The following is a 14,044-nucleotide window of genomic DNA, read 5'->3' on the forward strand; positions in this document are numbered from 1 at the left end:
CTCTGCTTTCCATGTCTATCATTTTCTTTTACTATTTTCAGATCTTTTTCTCCTTCTTCTGTGTTCTGGGAAGGCTTCATAAGTTTGTTCCATATCCTGCCATTTCAGTTTTCCTCTTTGCTTCCTGCATTGGCTTTCATTTGTTATTGCTTTTTTATTTTGACTTCATCTCCCCCAGCCCTCTATTCTCCCCAGGTTGTTGTATGTGCATTTCATTCTGTAGACATTTTGTAGTCAGGGTGCTAGAGACTGACTAGCTGTTCACGTAATCTGCTTCTCCTTTCTCCTGCGCACCCACTAGACAACAATTTCTCAGCCCCTCTTGAAGTTATGTGAGCATAATTTACTAATGGAGTATATGAAGAACAGATACAAATCACTTCCACACCTGGCCCATAAAAATCTCCCATGTATGGTCTCCCATGCTATTTCCCATTCCATGGCAATCTTAAAAGCCATGTGTTGAAGATGGTGAAGCCACATGGTAGAAAGAGCCTAGTTCCCTGAATTGCCAATTGGAGGAGAGCTGTCTGCTAATCAGGAACATCTGTTTTGGATTTCACATACCAGAGCAATAAAGTTTTATTTCTTATTCCACTGAAATGTGGGGCTTCATTTGTCATAGCAGTAGGTATCATCTTAACTCATATTCATAGCCTGTTTTTTCATTATGCATGAGTTTTCTTTTTTATTTTTTGCCTCTTTTGTAAAAGTCATATCTTTGACATCCCTTTGAGAATGACCAGCTTTCCCTAATTTTCTATCATCTGAGTCTTAATGTGCTGTTCTCTTTCCCTCGTGTTGTCATGTCTATAAATTCCATGTTAATTTTTGTCTCTTTATTCATTCTTTAAATGTAATGATTTTTGCCAAATGGAGATTGTCAGCAGACAGTCTCTGTGATTTTTACACGGCTCTGCTAACTTTACACTTATTTTTATGGAGGAATCTCTTTCTAGGATCTTTACCTATTGGAAGGTTTTCAGTATCTGATTAGCATCCATATAGAGCTGCTTGATGCATCAAGGTGCAATTCTATACTACTTCCATGATTTGGTCCTTAAATCTGTGAACCAAAAAAGTACAGTGAAAATCACAGTCTCCCAGCATGCATAGCTGCCAGGGTTTTCTTGTTTCTGGTCCAGCTCCAATGCTTTACCTCTGGGCAGAAGAACTAGGGACTCATCTACTCCCTCCACACACATGCGTTTTTTCTTGACTTGTTTCATGTTTAAGTTAGCAGTTCTATATTGTATGTGGTATAGAGACTGGTACTCAGATCATCCCACAAACAGTTTTTTTTTTAGGAGGGGACAGATGCACAATTACTTTTTGATAAGAACATAGGCCTTCAGTTTTCTTAAAATACAGATTTCTAGGCCCCTGCTATGGAAATTCTGATTTAGTAAATCTAGGGTTAAGCCCAGTAACCTGTATTTTTAAAACCCCTTAGGTGATTTTGACATGTAGCTAAGAACATGATCTGGAAGGAAATTAACACTATAGTAGATAATTTAAAAAATCAATTTTCTCGCAACCTAAGTTTCCGTTAACAGATAAGTGGTGTTTATATAAAATAAAATATTATTCAGCTTTAATAATACATGCTACAACATGGATGAACCTTGAGGATATTATACTAGTAAAATAAACCAGTCAGAAAAAGGACAAATACCATGTTATTTTGCATATATGAGATACATAGAGTAATCAAAATCATGGAGACAGAAAGCAGAATTGTGTTTGCAAGGGGCTGAAGGCAAGGAGAAATGGAGTTGTTATTTAATGAGTGCAAAATTTTAGTTTTCGAAGATGAAAAATGTTCTGGAGATGGCTGATGGTGATGATTGCACAATGTAGATGTAGTTCATACCATTGAAATGTGCACTTGAAATGACTCAACTGGCAAATTTTGTGTTATGTAGTTTTTACCACATTTAAAAAAATAAAATAAAAATAATTAAATGATCTCCTTACTATACCCCTTGAATTTTTATATCATTAGAATCATAGACTTTGAGATCTAGAAAGATATTAGAGATGAGAGGCCCCGAGAGATGGGGAGATTTACATAAGACCAACAAGTAAGTGAGAAACAGAGAACTACAAGCTATAATTCTTGGTCGTATTTACCAGAATACCATATTTTAAGTATTGAGCTTTTCTTTTTTCCTGATTGCTGGTATGAAAGGTTTGTTCTAGAAACTTTATTGCTACTTCCATCAGTCTCCTTCTTGAGACAGGGAAGTACCTTGAGTTGGAAGAAGTATGGCTGTCCTTATTTCTGGTTAAGTCAGTAAAGGTCTTGGGCTATTGGAAGCAATTAGGATTTTTAGGAACAGGTATATCTGGGAACTCAGGAGTTGATATCATGGTTGGGTCTCCAGCATGGAGAGCCATGGGCTCTGGAGTGGGGAGTGGAAAGGAATTCAAGAAAAACTTGTCCTTGTGTCTTCCTGGCTTTGAAGCTTCCAAGGGAACTTGGATGGACCCCCTGGGGTGTTTTATGACTAGTTAAATTGTACTTATGCAAAGAAGAGGAATGGCCAACATTACAGATGACTATCTGGAAAAGACTTTTCCCAGACTAAAGAGGTGGAACAACTCACTGATAGAGAATTTAATGAATTACAGTTTGGAAGAAGCCAAACAAAGATGAGTTTACATGAATTTGCCACACACAAAATATACAGGGGATAGTGACTAAGCCTTGTGTAAGGGAATTGACTGGGTTGTATGTGCACCACAACTTTGGAAAAAGACTGCCAACATTCCTTAAGCCACACTGGAATTCAAGACCAAAATACTTAACTCCTCCAATGGTTGAGTCTAAATCGTGCAACCACTATGCTGCCAGAGTTTCCTCTGGTTATGACTTGTTACAGATGCAAGTGCCACATGTTACTGAGAAATCCTAACAGCTTGGTCATGTCAACTGAGGAAATATGGATTCAAAGAATTTGCTCTTTACAGCATTTTTCAGAACAAACCACTTTGTGGTCAGTGAAGGGATTACATCTGGGGTGTCCAAAAATAAAGTCATTTCAAAAGCAGGATGAAATGGAAGGACTTAAAATAGCATGTGTAGGGATAGGTTATTTTATTCCCAAGAAGGCATGACAGTTTTGGACACTTAGTTAGCACAGCAGGTGATGACAAAGAAACCTAAGAAACCTGATCACTTTAACATGATCTTCTGCAAGGGTCTTAAAACTACCATCTGATTAATTCACGTTCCAGTGAATTTTTCTTTTCTTGATGTCTGCAGTATTATTGAACCCAAGTTCATGTGCCCCAGCAAACCAAAATGATGGAGTTTGGAGCAGAGAAAGGTTTATTGCAAGGGCCAAGCAAAGAGAATGGGCAGCTCTTGCTCAAAAGATTTGAATTCCCCTGTGGTTTTCAGGGAAGAGTTTTTAAAGGCAAAATTTGGGGTGAGCATTGCAGGGTGTGTGACTTTCTTCTGATTGGTTGGTGGGGAGGTAACAAGGTGACTGCCAGAAATCTTAGTCTTCAGGCTTCTTGTTCCAGCCAGTCTGGGATCCACGTACTTGTGCTTGGCCTGAAGTTACCAACCTCCACCTGGGTGGGGGTCTCAGTTCTTACAGAAGAGCTCAGAGATATGCATCAGATTGTTATGTATATGCCATGAGGAGGAGCTAGGACTCTGCTTTATGCCTGCACTATTGTTTCTTGACTGCTTTTCCTTTGTTTCTGCATTCCCTCACTCCCCTAATTAGTAACTGTTTGAATCTGCCCTTTGGAGGGAAGGTCTAGGAGGCTAAAGCCTTTTCCCTACAAACAAGAAGCAGGAGACACAGAAAGGATTTTCTACCCCAAGAGGGCCCCGCAGGGTCCTGCTTGGTTTCAACAGTACTGTTTGTTATAGGTGGAAAAGGGTTAGACAGTGTTGTGAGTTGAAACCTCTTTCTCTTGGTTTGAAAAATCAAATGAGACAAATATAATATTATTGTTTTCAAAGCAGTAGGATTTCTTTTTCTGTTTAGAGGCTGATGGGAATGTTTCCTTCAACTTTGTATGTAAGAAACAAGAACCTACTTTTCTGTTTCATTTCGGACCTTCCTGGCAAAGACTTACTGCTGACATGGGTCTGGAACAGGCTGGTATTTTCCTCCTGGGTTATACTTTAGCAGAGTTGTATTATGAATTCAGCTCCCACCTGCATAATCATCCTACTTTGCAACCAGGCAAGGTAAAGATGGACTGCTTATATCTGTGCTAGATTTTCTAGAACAGTAACAAGGAAAAACAGTAAGAATGTGTCTGTCAGGGACTGAGGATTTCTTTGTAATTAATGATAGTGTTCGTATGAGGTGATTTGATACTGCATCCTATAATCTGTTGAATCCATTTCGCCTCCTTGGCTGGGCACAATCATTTCTAGAAACTAGAGTTTAGCTTCATTTATTTTCTTCATTGTTTTACTGTTATCCTCTTATTTTACCTTTATTACTTGTTTCCTTCTGTTTAATTTGGGTTTAATTTGCTTATTAAAATGAAAATTTAGATCACTGATTTGAGAATGTCTTTTCTATATAAATCATGTAATACTATACATTTTCCTCTAAGCATTGCTTTAGCTGCTCTCTACCATTCAGTATGTTGTATTTTAATTTTCATTAAGTTAAAAATGTTTGAAAATATTCCATGAGATATCTTCTTTGACTCCTGGGTTATTTAGAAGCATGTTTTAAAATTTTTCCAAATCTTTGGGGGATTTTTCAAACATCTTTCTATTTTTAATTTCTAGTTTAATTATCTTGTGGTCACAAAACATACTTTATAAAAATTCTACTTTATAAAAATTTATTGAGTCTTTTTTATGTCCCAGAATATACTCTATTTTGTAAATGTTTTGTGTGTATTTGGAAGAAAAAAAATGTGTATTCTACTGTTGTTGGGGAGAATATTCTATAAATATCAGTTAGGTCAAGTTAGTTGATAGTGTTGTTCATGTTTTCTATATCCTATTGATTTTTTTGTCTAATTGCTCTATGTTATTGCAAGAAAGTTTTTGAAACCTTTCAGCTGTAATTTAGGATTGTCTATTTCTCTTTTCAATTTTATCAATATTTGATTCATGTATTTTAAAGTTCAAAATGTATTTGTATACATATTAGGTGTACAAACATTTAGAATTATTACATCCTTTAGATGAATTGATCCCACATTAATTATGAAGTGTCCCCTTTTACTCCTGTTAACATTTCTTATTCTAAAAATCTGCTTCATCTGAAATTAATATATCCATTCCAACTTTATTATGCTTAGTATTTGCATAGTATATTTTATTCCATTCTTTTATTTTTAACTTATTTGTGTCTTCAAATTTTAAGTGGCTTTCTTGTAGACAGAATAAAATTGGGTAGTTCTTTTTAAGTTCAGTTTGATGATCTCTGACTTTTAAATGGAACATTTAGTCATTTGCATAGGTTTTTTTCTTATTTTTTATTTTCTATTTGTCCTGTCTATTCCTTGATACTTTATTCCTATTTTCTGCCTTCATTTAAATTAAGTACTTTTATGATTCATTTTATCTTCTTTATTGGCTTTTATTTTTCTCAGCAGTTGCTTTAAGGTTTAGAGTACACACCTTTAACTTATAGTCTACTTGCAAATAATAACGTTACACCACTACATACAGTGTAAGAATCTTACTGTAGTATACTTTCATTTTCTTCCTCCTGACCTTTTTACTATTGCAGTGATCGATGCTTCTACATGCTCTAAATCCCCAAATACATTATTATTTTTGCTTTGAATAATTATCTTTTAAAGATATTTATAAATGGGAAAAACAATTTTTAAAAGGATTTTACATTTACCCGTATGTTTGCCATTTTCAGCATTCTTTATTCTTTTCTGTAGATTTTAGTTTCCACCTGTTACCATTTTCCTCTGCTCAGGCACTTCCTTTAATATTGGTTTTCGTGCATGTTTGATGGCAATGAGTTTTCTCAGCTTTCTTTCTTTCTTTCCTTTTCATCTGAAAAACAACCTTTTTTTATGTGTTCATTTTTGCCAGATGTTTTTGCTCTTTATAGAATTATTAAGTTCTTAAAAGATGTTATACCATTGTGTTCTGGCTTCTGTACTTCTTGACAAAAATTCTGCTATAATCATATCTTTGTTTGGAAAAATATATTTTCTCCAACATGGCTGATTCTAAGATTTTTTTTCCTTTATCACTGGTTTTCAGTAATTTTGTATGATGTGCAGTTGTGTGAATTTCTTTTTCTTTCTTTTGCTTTGGATTTGTTAAACTTCTTGGATATCTGGGTTAATTGGTTTTATCAAATTTGGAAAAACGTCAGCCATTATTTCTTTACTAGTTATCCATTTTATACATATTAGTGTATATATGTCAATCCCAATCTCCCAATCCATCACACCATTATTTCTTTAAATATTTTCTCCCTTCCCCCTACATTCCCATATCTGTGATTCCAATTGTACATACTCTAGACCACTTGTTATTGTTTCACAGGTCACTAATGCTCTATTTTTTTTTTTTTTTTGGTAGGGGCAGTGTCTTTTTTAGTCTTTTTACCTCTCTTGCTTCCTTTTGAATCATTTTTATTCCTATGTTTTAGATTCACTGATCTTTTGTATAATCTATTGTTAATCACATACAATATAATTTTTTCAATTTCAGATATTGCTATTTTCATCTCATGAACTTCTGTTTGGGTCTTTTTTATATCTTCCATTTTTCTCTTCATTTTAATGTGTTTTTCTAATCCTTGAATTTATGAAGCATTTATAATATTCATAATAGCTGTTCTAAAGTCTTTGTAGTTTCATTACTTCTGTCATATATGGATCTGTTTTTGTTGATTGATTTTTCTCTTGATTATGGGGCAAATATTTTCCTGATTCTGACATGCTGGTAATTTTTCACTGGATGTTGAATATCATTGTTACATCTTATTTTGTTTTGTTCTTTAATTTCTTTAAAGAACGTTGATTTTGTTCTGATGTACAGTTAAGTTATTTGGAACTAGTTTGATCCTTCTGAGGCTTTCCTGAATCCAGAGAAGCCTTTTGTCTCAAGCTAACTTAGCCCCACTACTAAGGCAATACCCTTCTGGCCATTCTACTCATTTTCCTGTATATTATAAAATCTCTCTACTCTGGCTGGGGGGAACATGAACTATTCCCAGCCCTATTTGAGCTCTACAACTTGTTCACCTTCTGCTCTTCAGTGGTTCTTTCCCTGGCTTTGGGTAATTTCTTCTTTTGCATTCCAGAACTGTGCTCAGTCATAGACTCAATGGTATTTTTCCATAGCTCTTTGGAGCTTTCTCTCTGTGCAGCTTTATCCTTTCCAGTACTCTTTTCTACAAATTCTATCTATCTTGAGCTTCTTGACCACTAATCTCAAATTTAGGAAGACTGCCAGGTTCTGTTTGGATTTCCCCACTCTGTACTTCAACCTGGAAACTTCTAGGCTGTAAGTTGGAGTACTTGTAGAGTTTTTCTCATGTGTTTCCCTTCTCTCAGGGATCATAGTTCTGTGAGGTTTATTATCCAATGTTTTAAAACCACTGCTTCCTATGTAGGTGTCTCACGGCTAGCAATGGGAGTCTCCAGCTGGAGACAGTCATGTCATTCCTCAACTGTTATATCTCATTTGATTTTTTATATTCAGGAACCAGTATAGAGTAACAAGAAAGAATCAGGCCATGGAAACAGACAATCCAGGCCTCAGCCATAGCTCTACTTAAGTATGAATTAATTTAATTATTCAATTTATTCATGGCTGTATTCTTTTATTTTTATAATATTTAGTGAATATTACTTTGTGCTAGGCATTGTGCTATATTCTAGCTTTAGTTCATCATCTATAAAATAGGGAGAAATAACACCTACCTCATTGTGGTAGATTGCAAAAGTGGCCACAAATTATTCCAAGTTTTCTTTCTGATCTTGCATTATGACCTTGCAGCTTCTCCTATCAATTTCCTTTACTCATTAAACCTGGGCTGGCCTGTGACTTGCTTGGGTCTGTATTACTGTGGTGGAATTGATGTGTGTGATTTCTGAGCCTCGACCTGAGGAGACTTTGCAGGTTTCCTCTCTCTGTCTTAAAACCTTGTGCCTGCCAAGTGATTAGGTCTGAGCTGGCATGCCAAAGAATGATGAAGTGGAAAGATGCATTGGTTATCCTAGCTATGCTAGCTAAGTTATTGTAAACCAGTCAGCCCCAGCCTACCCACTAGTCTATTATTATCAGGCACTGTACTATAGTTTATCAGTTTAAGTGAGCCCAGCTAAGAACTATTGAGCAGTATTATGTGGTATCTGTGAACATATTAGTTAGTTGATGTTTTTGACCGACTGAATGGAAGATAAATAAGTTACATAGTTGTACATAGGTTTTTGTTTTTGTTTTTGTTTTTTTTTGCGGTACGCGGGCCTCTCACTGTTGTGGCCTCTCCCGTTGCGGAGCACAGGCTCCGGACGTGCAGGCTCAGCGGCCATGGCTCACGGGCCCAGCCGCTCCGCAGCATGTGGGATCTTCCCGGACGGGGGCACGAACGCGTGTCCCCTGCATCGGCAGGCGGACTCCCAACCACTGCGCCACCAGGGAAGCCCTGTACATAGGTATTTTTGAGTAAATAAGTTTTAAATTTCAGCTTAGAAGTCATTTCCTCTGGGAAATTTTGCTGACATCTCTGACTAAGTTATATTTCCCAACTATATTCTCTTAGTGCATGCTATATTTATTCTTTATGAGTCAACAATTGAATAATTATTTCTGTAACTCATTAATATCCAACTCCTCTATTCCACAGTAAACTCTGCTTCAACATTTATGCTTGACATTTAATGCAGTGCCTGACACTTAGTAGATATTTGGTAAATATTGTTTAGATGTGTGAGTAAGAGGTAAAGTAGGTTAAGGACTGAGAAATGTCACCTGGATTTAATAACAAAGAAGTCATTAACACACACGTTGACAGCAATTTCAGTGGATTGATGGGAAAAGACATGAGACCACAGGTGCATGAATATTGCAAAAAGCATTGAGAAAACAGAAAAGAAACCCAAGTCCAAGTTACTAACTTTATTTCAAAATGCAAATTCATTTTATGCTTGATTATGTTTTTCTTTTAAGTTACTAAAATTAAATCTAAAGTGTCAGGTAAAAATATTATTTTTATTAATTTAATCATTAACATGTCTCAGAATCAGCACACAGAGGATCTTAATAAGCAACAAATGCTCTTGTGATACTAACCTCTCTCAGTTTCACTTGCACACTTGTTTTGAATTCTCCAGAATTTGACAGTCAAGAGGACACAGCATAACAGAATAAGGCAATATGGTCAATTTGGTTACTATGGACTAATTGAAGAGGCTCCAGAGAAACGGTCATTTGGATATTTGAATAAAAATCCGATTTAAAATCGATTGAAGATATACCTTTCAGGACCTGATATGTACATTTCCTTTACTTCTCTTGTGGCAGAAAGGATGCATCTTTGTGTGTTTACTCTCTGCCTTGGAAACTGATTTCATTGTTTTAAGTGTCAGTTTTCATCATCATGTAAAGTGAAACACCAGAATGGAATGACCTTTACTTTCAGTGACATAAATATTTCAAAAGAAACAGACCTTTTGAGTTCAGGAAAGGGTGTGTCAGATGAACAGGTGTCAGTGCAGGTTAATGTGTTGTCTTTCCCCACTGGCCCTCTGGACTGTAATTTGGCTTGGCGCACACGTGTGTAGAAGATTGGCCATCTCCATCCTGACTCTTGGAACCATCTCCCTATTAGAAAGCCATCAGACAAATAATTCACTCTCAACCCCATCATCGTCCTCCTAGAGAAAGATTGGGTTGAGATGCTGAGAAAATTAAAGCCAGGCTCTCGAGCAGGCAGTTGGCCTGGGCATATTTTTCCTGCTATATTGTGCTTCCCATTAAGCAGCTCATGAGTCTTTGTCACAGGTGAGTGACACTGAACTGAAAAGAGAATGATTCCTAATGAAGGGAAGTCCCAGAGACATTTTTGGAAAGGAAAATGTACCAAGCTAAACACAGGAGTACAATATATCTTCAGGTAACAAACATGGGCATGTGAGATGTTTATGAGCATGAAAGAGATTAATCAGAGTAATCTATAAGGGGCAGAGAATGGAGGTGTAAGCCTCTCCAGAAAAAAACGTGCCAAGTTTCTTTAAAACATTAGAAGTCTTGTAAAATGGACAGGCTGAAGTAGTTGTCCATTCATTCTCCTTGATTCTTTTTACATAACATTCACTTATTATTTATGACCGTGCTTAAAGAAGCCATCTGGTAAAGTTAATGGTAAACTACCTACTCCTCTGTTCTATGTTGAGAACTGAGACTTTTGTATCACCTTTTAGACGGTCCTTGGCTCGCGCATACATTCTACAGAATACCTTGTTTATGAGGTCAGAATACAGCAGGCTGCAGTCCTGGAGTTACCTTGATTGGTACTTATTTGTGACTCCCTGCTCCTCTAAAAGCGAGCTGCCAGGCTCAGTAGAGAGTGACAGCACATCAGAAGCTCTGGTAACATCTCCAGCAGTAAATCTTGATCGCATTTATGCATCTTATATTGCCGTCATTACTATATTTCCAACGTGCCCTTTTCACATGGTCATTTTATTGCTCCCTTTGAGTTGCCAAAGTTCCCTGACTCCATCTCTCACTGCCAAAGAAGGCATTAAACTCTTCAGCTGGTCTTATCATCTTCCCGAAAACAATAAAGGACCTTTTGTATGCCTTTAGTGAAATGTGTTCAATGTGCCAACAAGACAAGTTAGGCCTGTATTCCAGCGCAGGCTTGAGTCCAACTAGAAGGGTTTACGGCTTCCTCTATTCTCTTCTATCCCAGGCACAGCTTTGGAATTGACATCTCACTGAATATAGAGCATACATTTGGTGACTTTTCTTCTAGACACTAAATTCTTTTTAGGCTTATTTGTGTATACTTTCAAAATGTTAAGTTATTACAAATTTGTTTTTGAAAAATGGCACAGAATTGAACAGTCATGAGAAGAAACGGTCACAAATTGAAGAAAAAAGTGTGACAAGTGGGGCGTCCTGGGATTTCATTCTAAGTCATTGCAATATTTAGAGGTCGTTTCTGCAGGTAAGGAGAAATGACCAGTTCCTTTAGAAGGCGTAGGATGGACCACATAGTAGTAAATACTTAAACAAAAAATCATTGGGAGAAAATTTCTATGTAATTTGAAATGATGTGCTCTGTTTATATCAAAGTTTGTGTGTAATTTACAGCACACGTATGTAAAAACATTGTCTTTTGAATATAGCAATGCTATCTTCTCCTGGATTTGACTTTAGGAAATGCTTTGTCCTTAATTTAGTTTAGTTACTTGAATCACTATTATGATATCTGGAAATTTAGTAAGTGTGGCAAGACTGATAATTTGGCCAAATCTGTTCTCCCCTTCTGTCATGAAAATGGAGTTGTGATTGAGTCCAGGCCTCTTAGCTGGACTGCATTTCCCGGTCCCCCTGCAGTTAGATGGCCAAGTTCTTGTCAACAGAATGTGAGCAGAAGCGATGTGTCTGGGTCTGGAAATTAAAACATTGAACAAGCCTCCTCTAGACTCTTTCTGGATATGGTAGGTATCTAGCTTCTTTTGTGTTCTAGAAGATGGAGGAACAATAAGGTGGCAAGAACCTGGGTCTTGAATGACTACACCCAGCAGATCTGTCCTGTCCATCAGAACTGCTCTTTACAGTTCTGTTACATGAGAAAGAAATTTCTATATTCTGTAAGCCACTGTGTGTTGGGTTCTCTTTGTTGGAGGAGCTCATCCTCTAATATAACAAACACAGCTTTAACCCCATTTAATCGGGAAATGATGTGTGCTGCTTATGTCCAGGTTTATGTGTGGTTTTAAAACTTAAGAAACAAACAGACTTTGAAAATGTTTCTGACATATATACGCTATGGATACTATGTCTAAATAGACAACTAATGAGAACCTACTGTACAGCACAGGGAACTCTACTCAGTGTTCTGCTATGACTTAAATGGGAAGAAAATCCACAAAAGAGGGGATTTATGTATACATATAGCTGAGTCACTTTGCTGTACACTAGAAACTAATACAACATTGTAAAGCAACTATACTTAAATTAAAAAATAATAAAATTTAAAAATCTCAAAAAAGTGTTTCTTCTCTAATTGGAGATACAAACACCACTGTACATTTTTCATAATTTATTTTTTCATACATATATAATAAAAAGTTTTCTCCTTTGTTATCCAGTGTTGATGAGAGTGTGAGGAATCTTGGACTTTTATACGGCGTGGGGTGTAATTATTACAGTCTTTTTGAAGCTCTTTGGTGGTTATCCATCAGAAACAAAACCTGAATCACCTTCGGGTTTTACTTCTTGAAACCTGCCTTCCAGAAAGTTTGCATATGTGAAAAGACAAGAATTGCAGAGATTTTTTTGTAACAGGAAAAACTGTAGACAACCCAAGCATCTAACGATACAGAAATGATTACATGGGTTATGGGGAAATCCATGCTATGAGATCCTCATTAAGAAAGATGAGACATGGTCACATATTCGGACATGGAAAGATGACTAGGAAGTAGTAAAATAAATGCATCAGTGTGCATATTATGACACTACTTAAGTAAAAATGCCTATGGGTGTGTGTGTATATGTGTGTTTCTGAGAGTGTATATGATCAGAGGAAGAAATCGAGGCTGCGATAATATGCTTTTGTGCTCCTTCATTTTCTGCAGTATGTAACATATAATGGAAGCCAGATGTTGACCCAGATATAAGGAGCTTCATCCATCTCATCATCCAAAGTGTGAAAAGCTGCATTCGCCTGAATCAATACATTTGTGACCTGACCTGGAAAAGCATAGGACGATAGTGCATCAGTTACTTCCATCAAGGTGAAGGGGACTTGTGGCATAGATTGGAACACAAAGGAGGACTATATCACTTTTCCATTCTATATCCTTCTCTGTCCTTTGACTTTTAAAGTATGTCCCATGGCTCCCCAACTCAAATACAGCGTAATATTTAGAACCACAAAATATTTAAAGTGTTTGGTGAAAATGTATGCACCGTAGGAACTTTTTAAGAGTGTCAGATACTAATGCTGTGATGGAATTTAATATCTCAAAACTACGGGCTTCAAAGAAATTAGACTTGATCTAAGCCTCCGGATCAGAAATAAAATAAAAATGGAAAATATGACTTACACTGGAACTCTTCAAGCAACTTTTGGCTTTTTCTGTGAGAACACTACAGCTTCCCTGTTGGTAAACTTGGGAATAATGGAGAAAGTCTTGTGAGCTGGGAGCTTCTAGGCTGAATGTTTAACTGCAGCTGGGAGATAGCTGTTCCAAAGAGAGTTGAAGACAACACCAGGTTAACAAGCAGACAAGACTGTTAAATGTGGCTTTTAAAAAGCCAGGCCCTTTGCAAAAAGGGAGTTGGATACACATCCCATCCCTTGTTAAGTTTTCAAAGAAGAGACAAATGAGTATTATTATTTTTGTAAAATTTTATTGAAGTATAGTTGCTTTACAATGTTATGTTAATTTCTGCTGTCCAGCAAAGTGAATAAATGAGTATGCTTTAGGATTAATAATAATGCTTTGAAGCTTCCTTTTCAGAAACAAAAATTAAAGGGAACAACACCTTGAACTATTATTTTAACTGCTTAGTGATGTATCTATAGATACATTATATATAGATATATAATGTATATATATCACATCATATATATATATATATATATTTTAAACTGAACTTTGTGGTGGTTTTAAACATTTTATTCAGGGCCAACTATAATATGAACATGGAATAGGTCTCAACTTCTGAGACAGTAGGATTTTCAGAAGTTTAGAAATTCAAACTCATATAAAATCAAATATTATTTTAAATGCTCTTAACCGCTAAGGAAAATAAAACCATACCCAAACCTTCCTTTTCTCATCTAGTAATATTATGGGTGGGTATGTTAAAATCATTTAAATAAGTTAA

The 14,044-nt window shown here is 36.3% G+C and overlaps 1 protein-coding gene across 2 annotated transcripts in view; it reads left to right on the plus strand.

Annotated features, from left to right (window-relative positions):
- BCKDHB (branched chain keto acid dehydrogenase E1 subunit beta) overlaps positions 1 to 13,815 on the plus strand; it is a 285,277-nt gene extending 271,462 nt beyond the window's left edge. For both annotated transcript variants that reach the window (XM_029223430.1, XM_029223433.1), the window contains one exon: positions 12,787 to 13,815. The gene's annotated coding sequence lies outside the window, so the exon portion shown is untranslated. The remainder of the gene's footprint in view (positions 1 to 12,786) is intronic.
- The last annotated feature ends 229 nt before the right edge of the window (positions 13,816 to 14,044 follow it).

The sequence above is a fragment of the Monodon monoceros genome, unplaced genomic scaffold (genome assembly GCF_005190385.1).
Source record: "Monodon monoceros isolate NGI ecotype Baffin Bay Population unplaced genomic scaffold, NGI_Narwhal_1 Super_Scaffold_15, whole genome shotgun sequence".
Taxonomy (NCBI): domain Eukaryota; kingdom Metazoa; phylum Chordata; class Mammalia; order Artiodactyla; family Monodontidae; genus Monodon; species Monodon monoceros.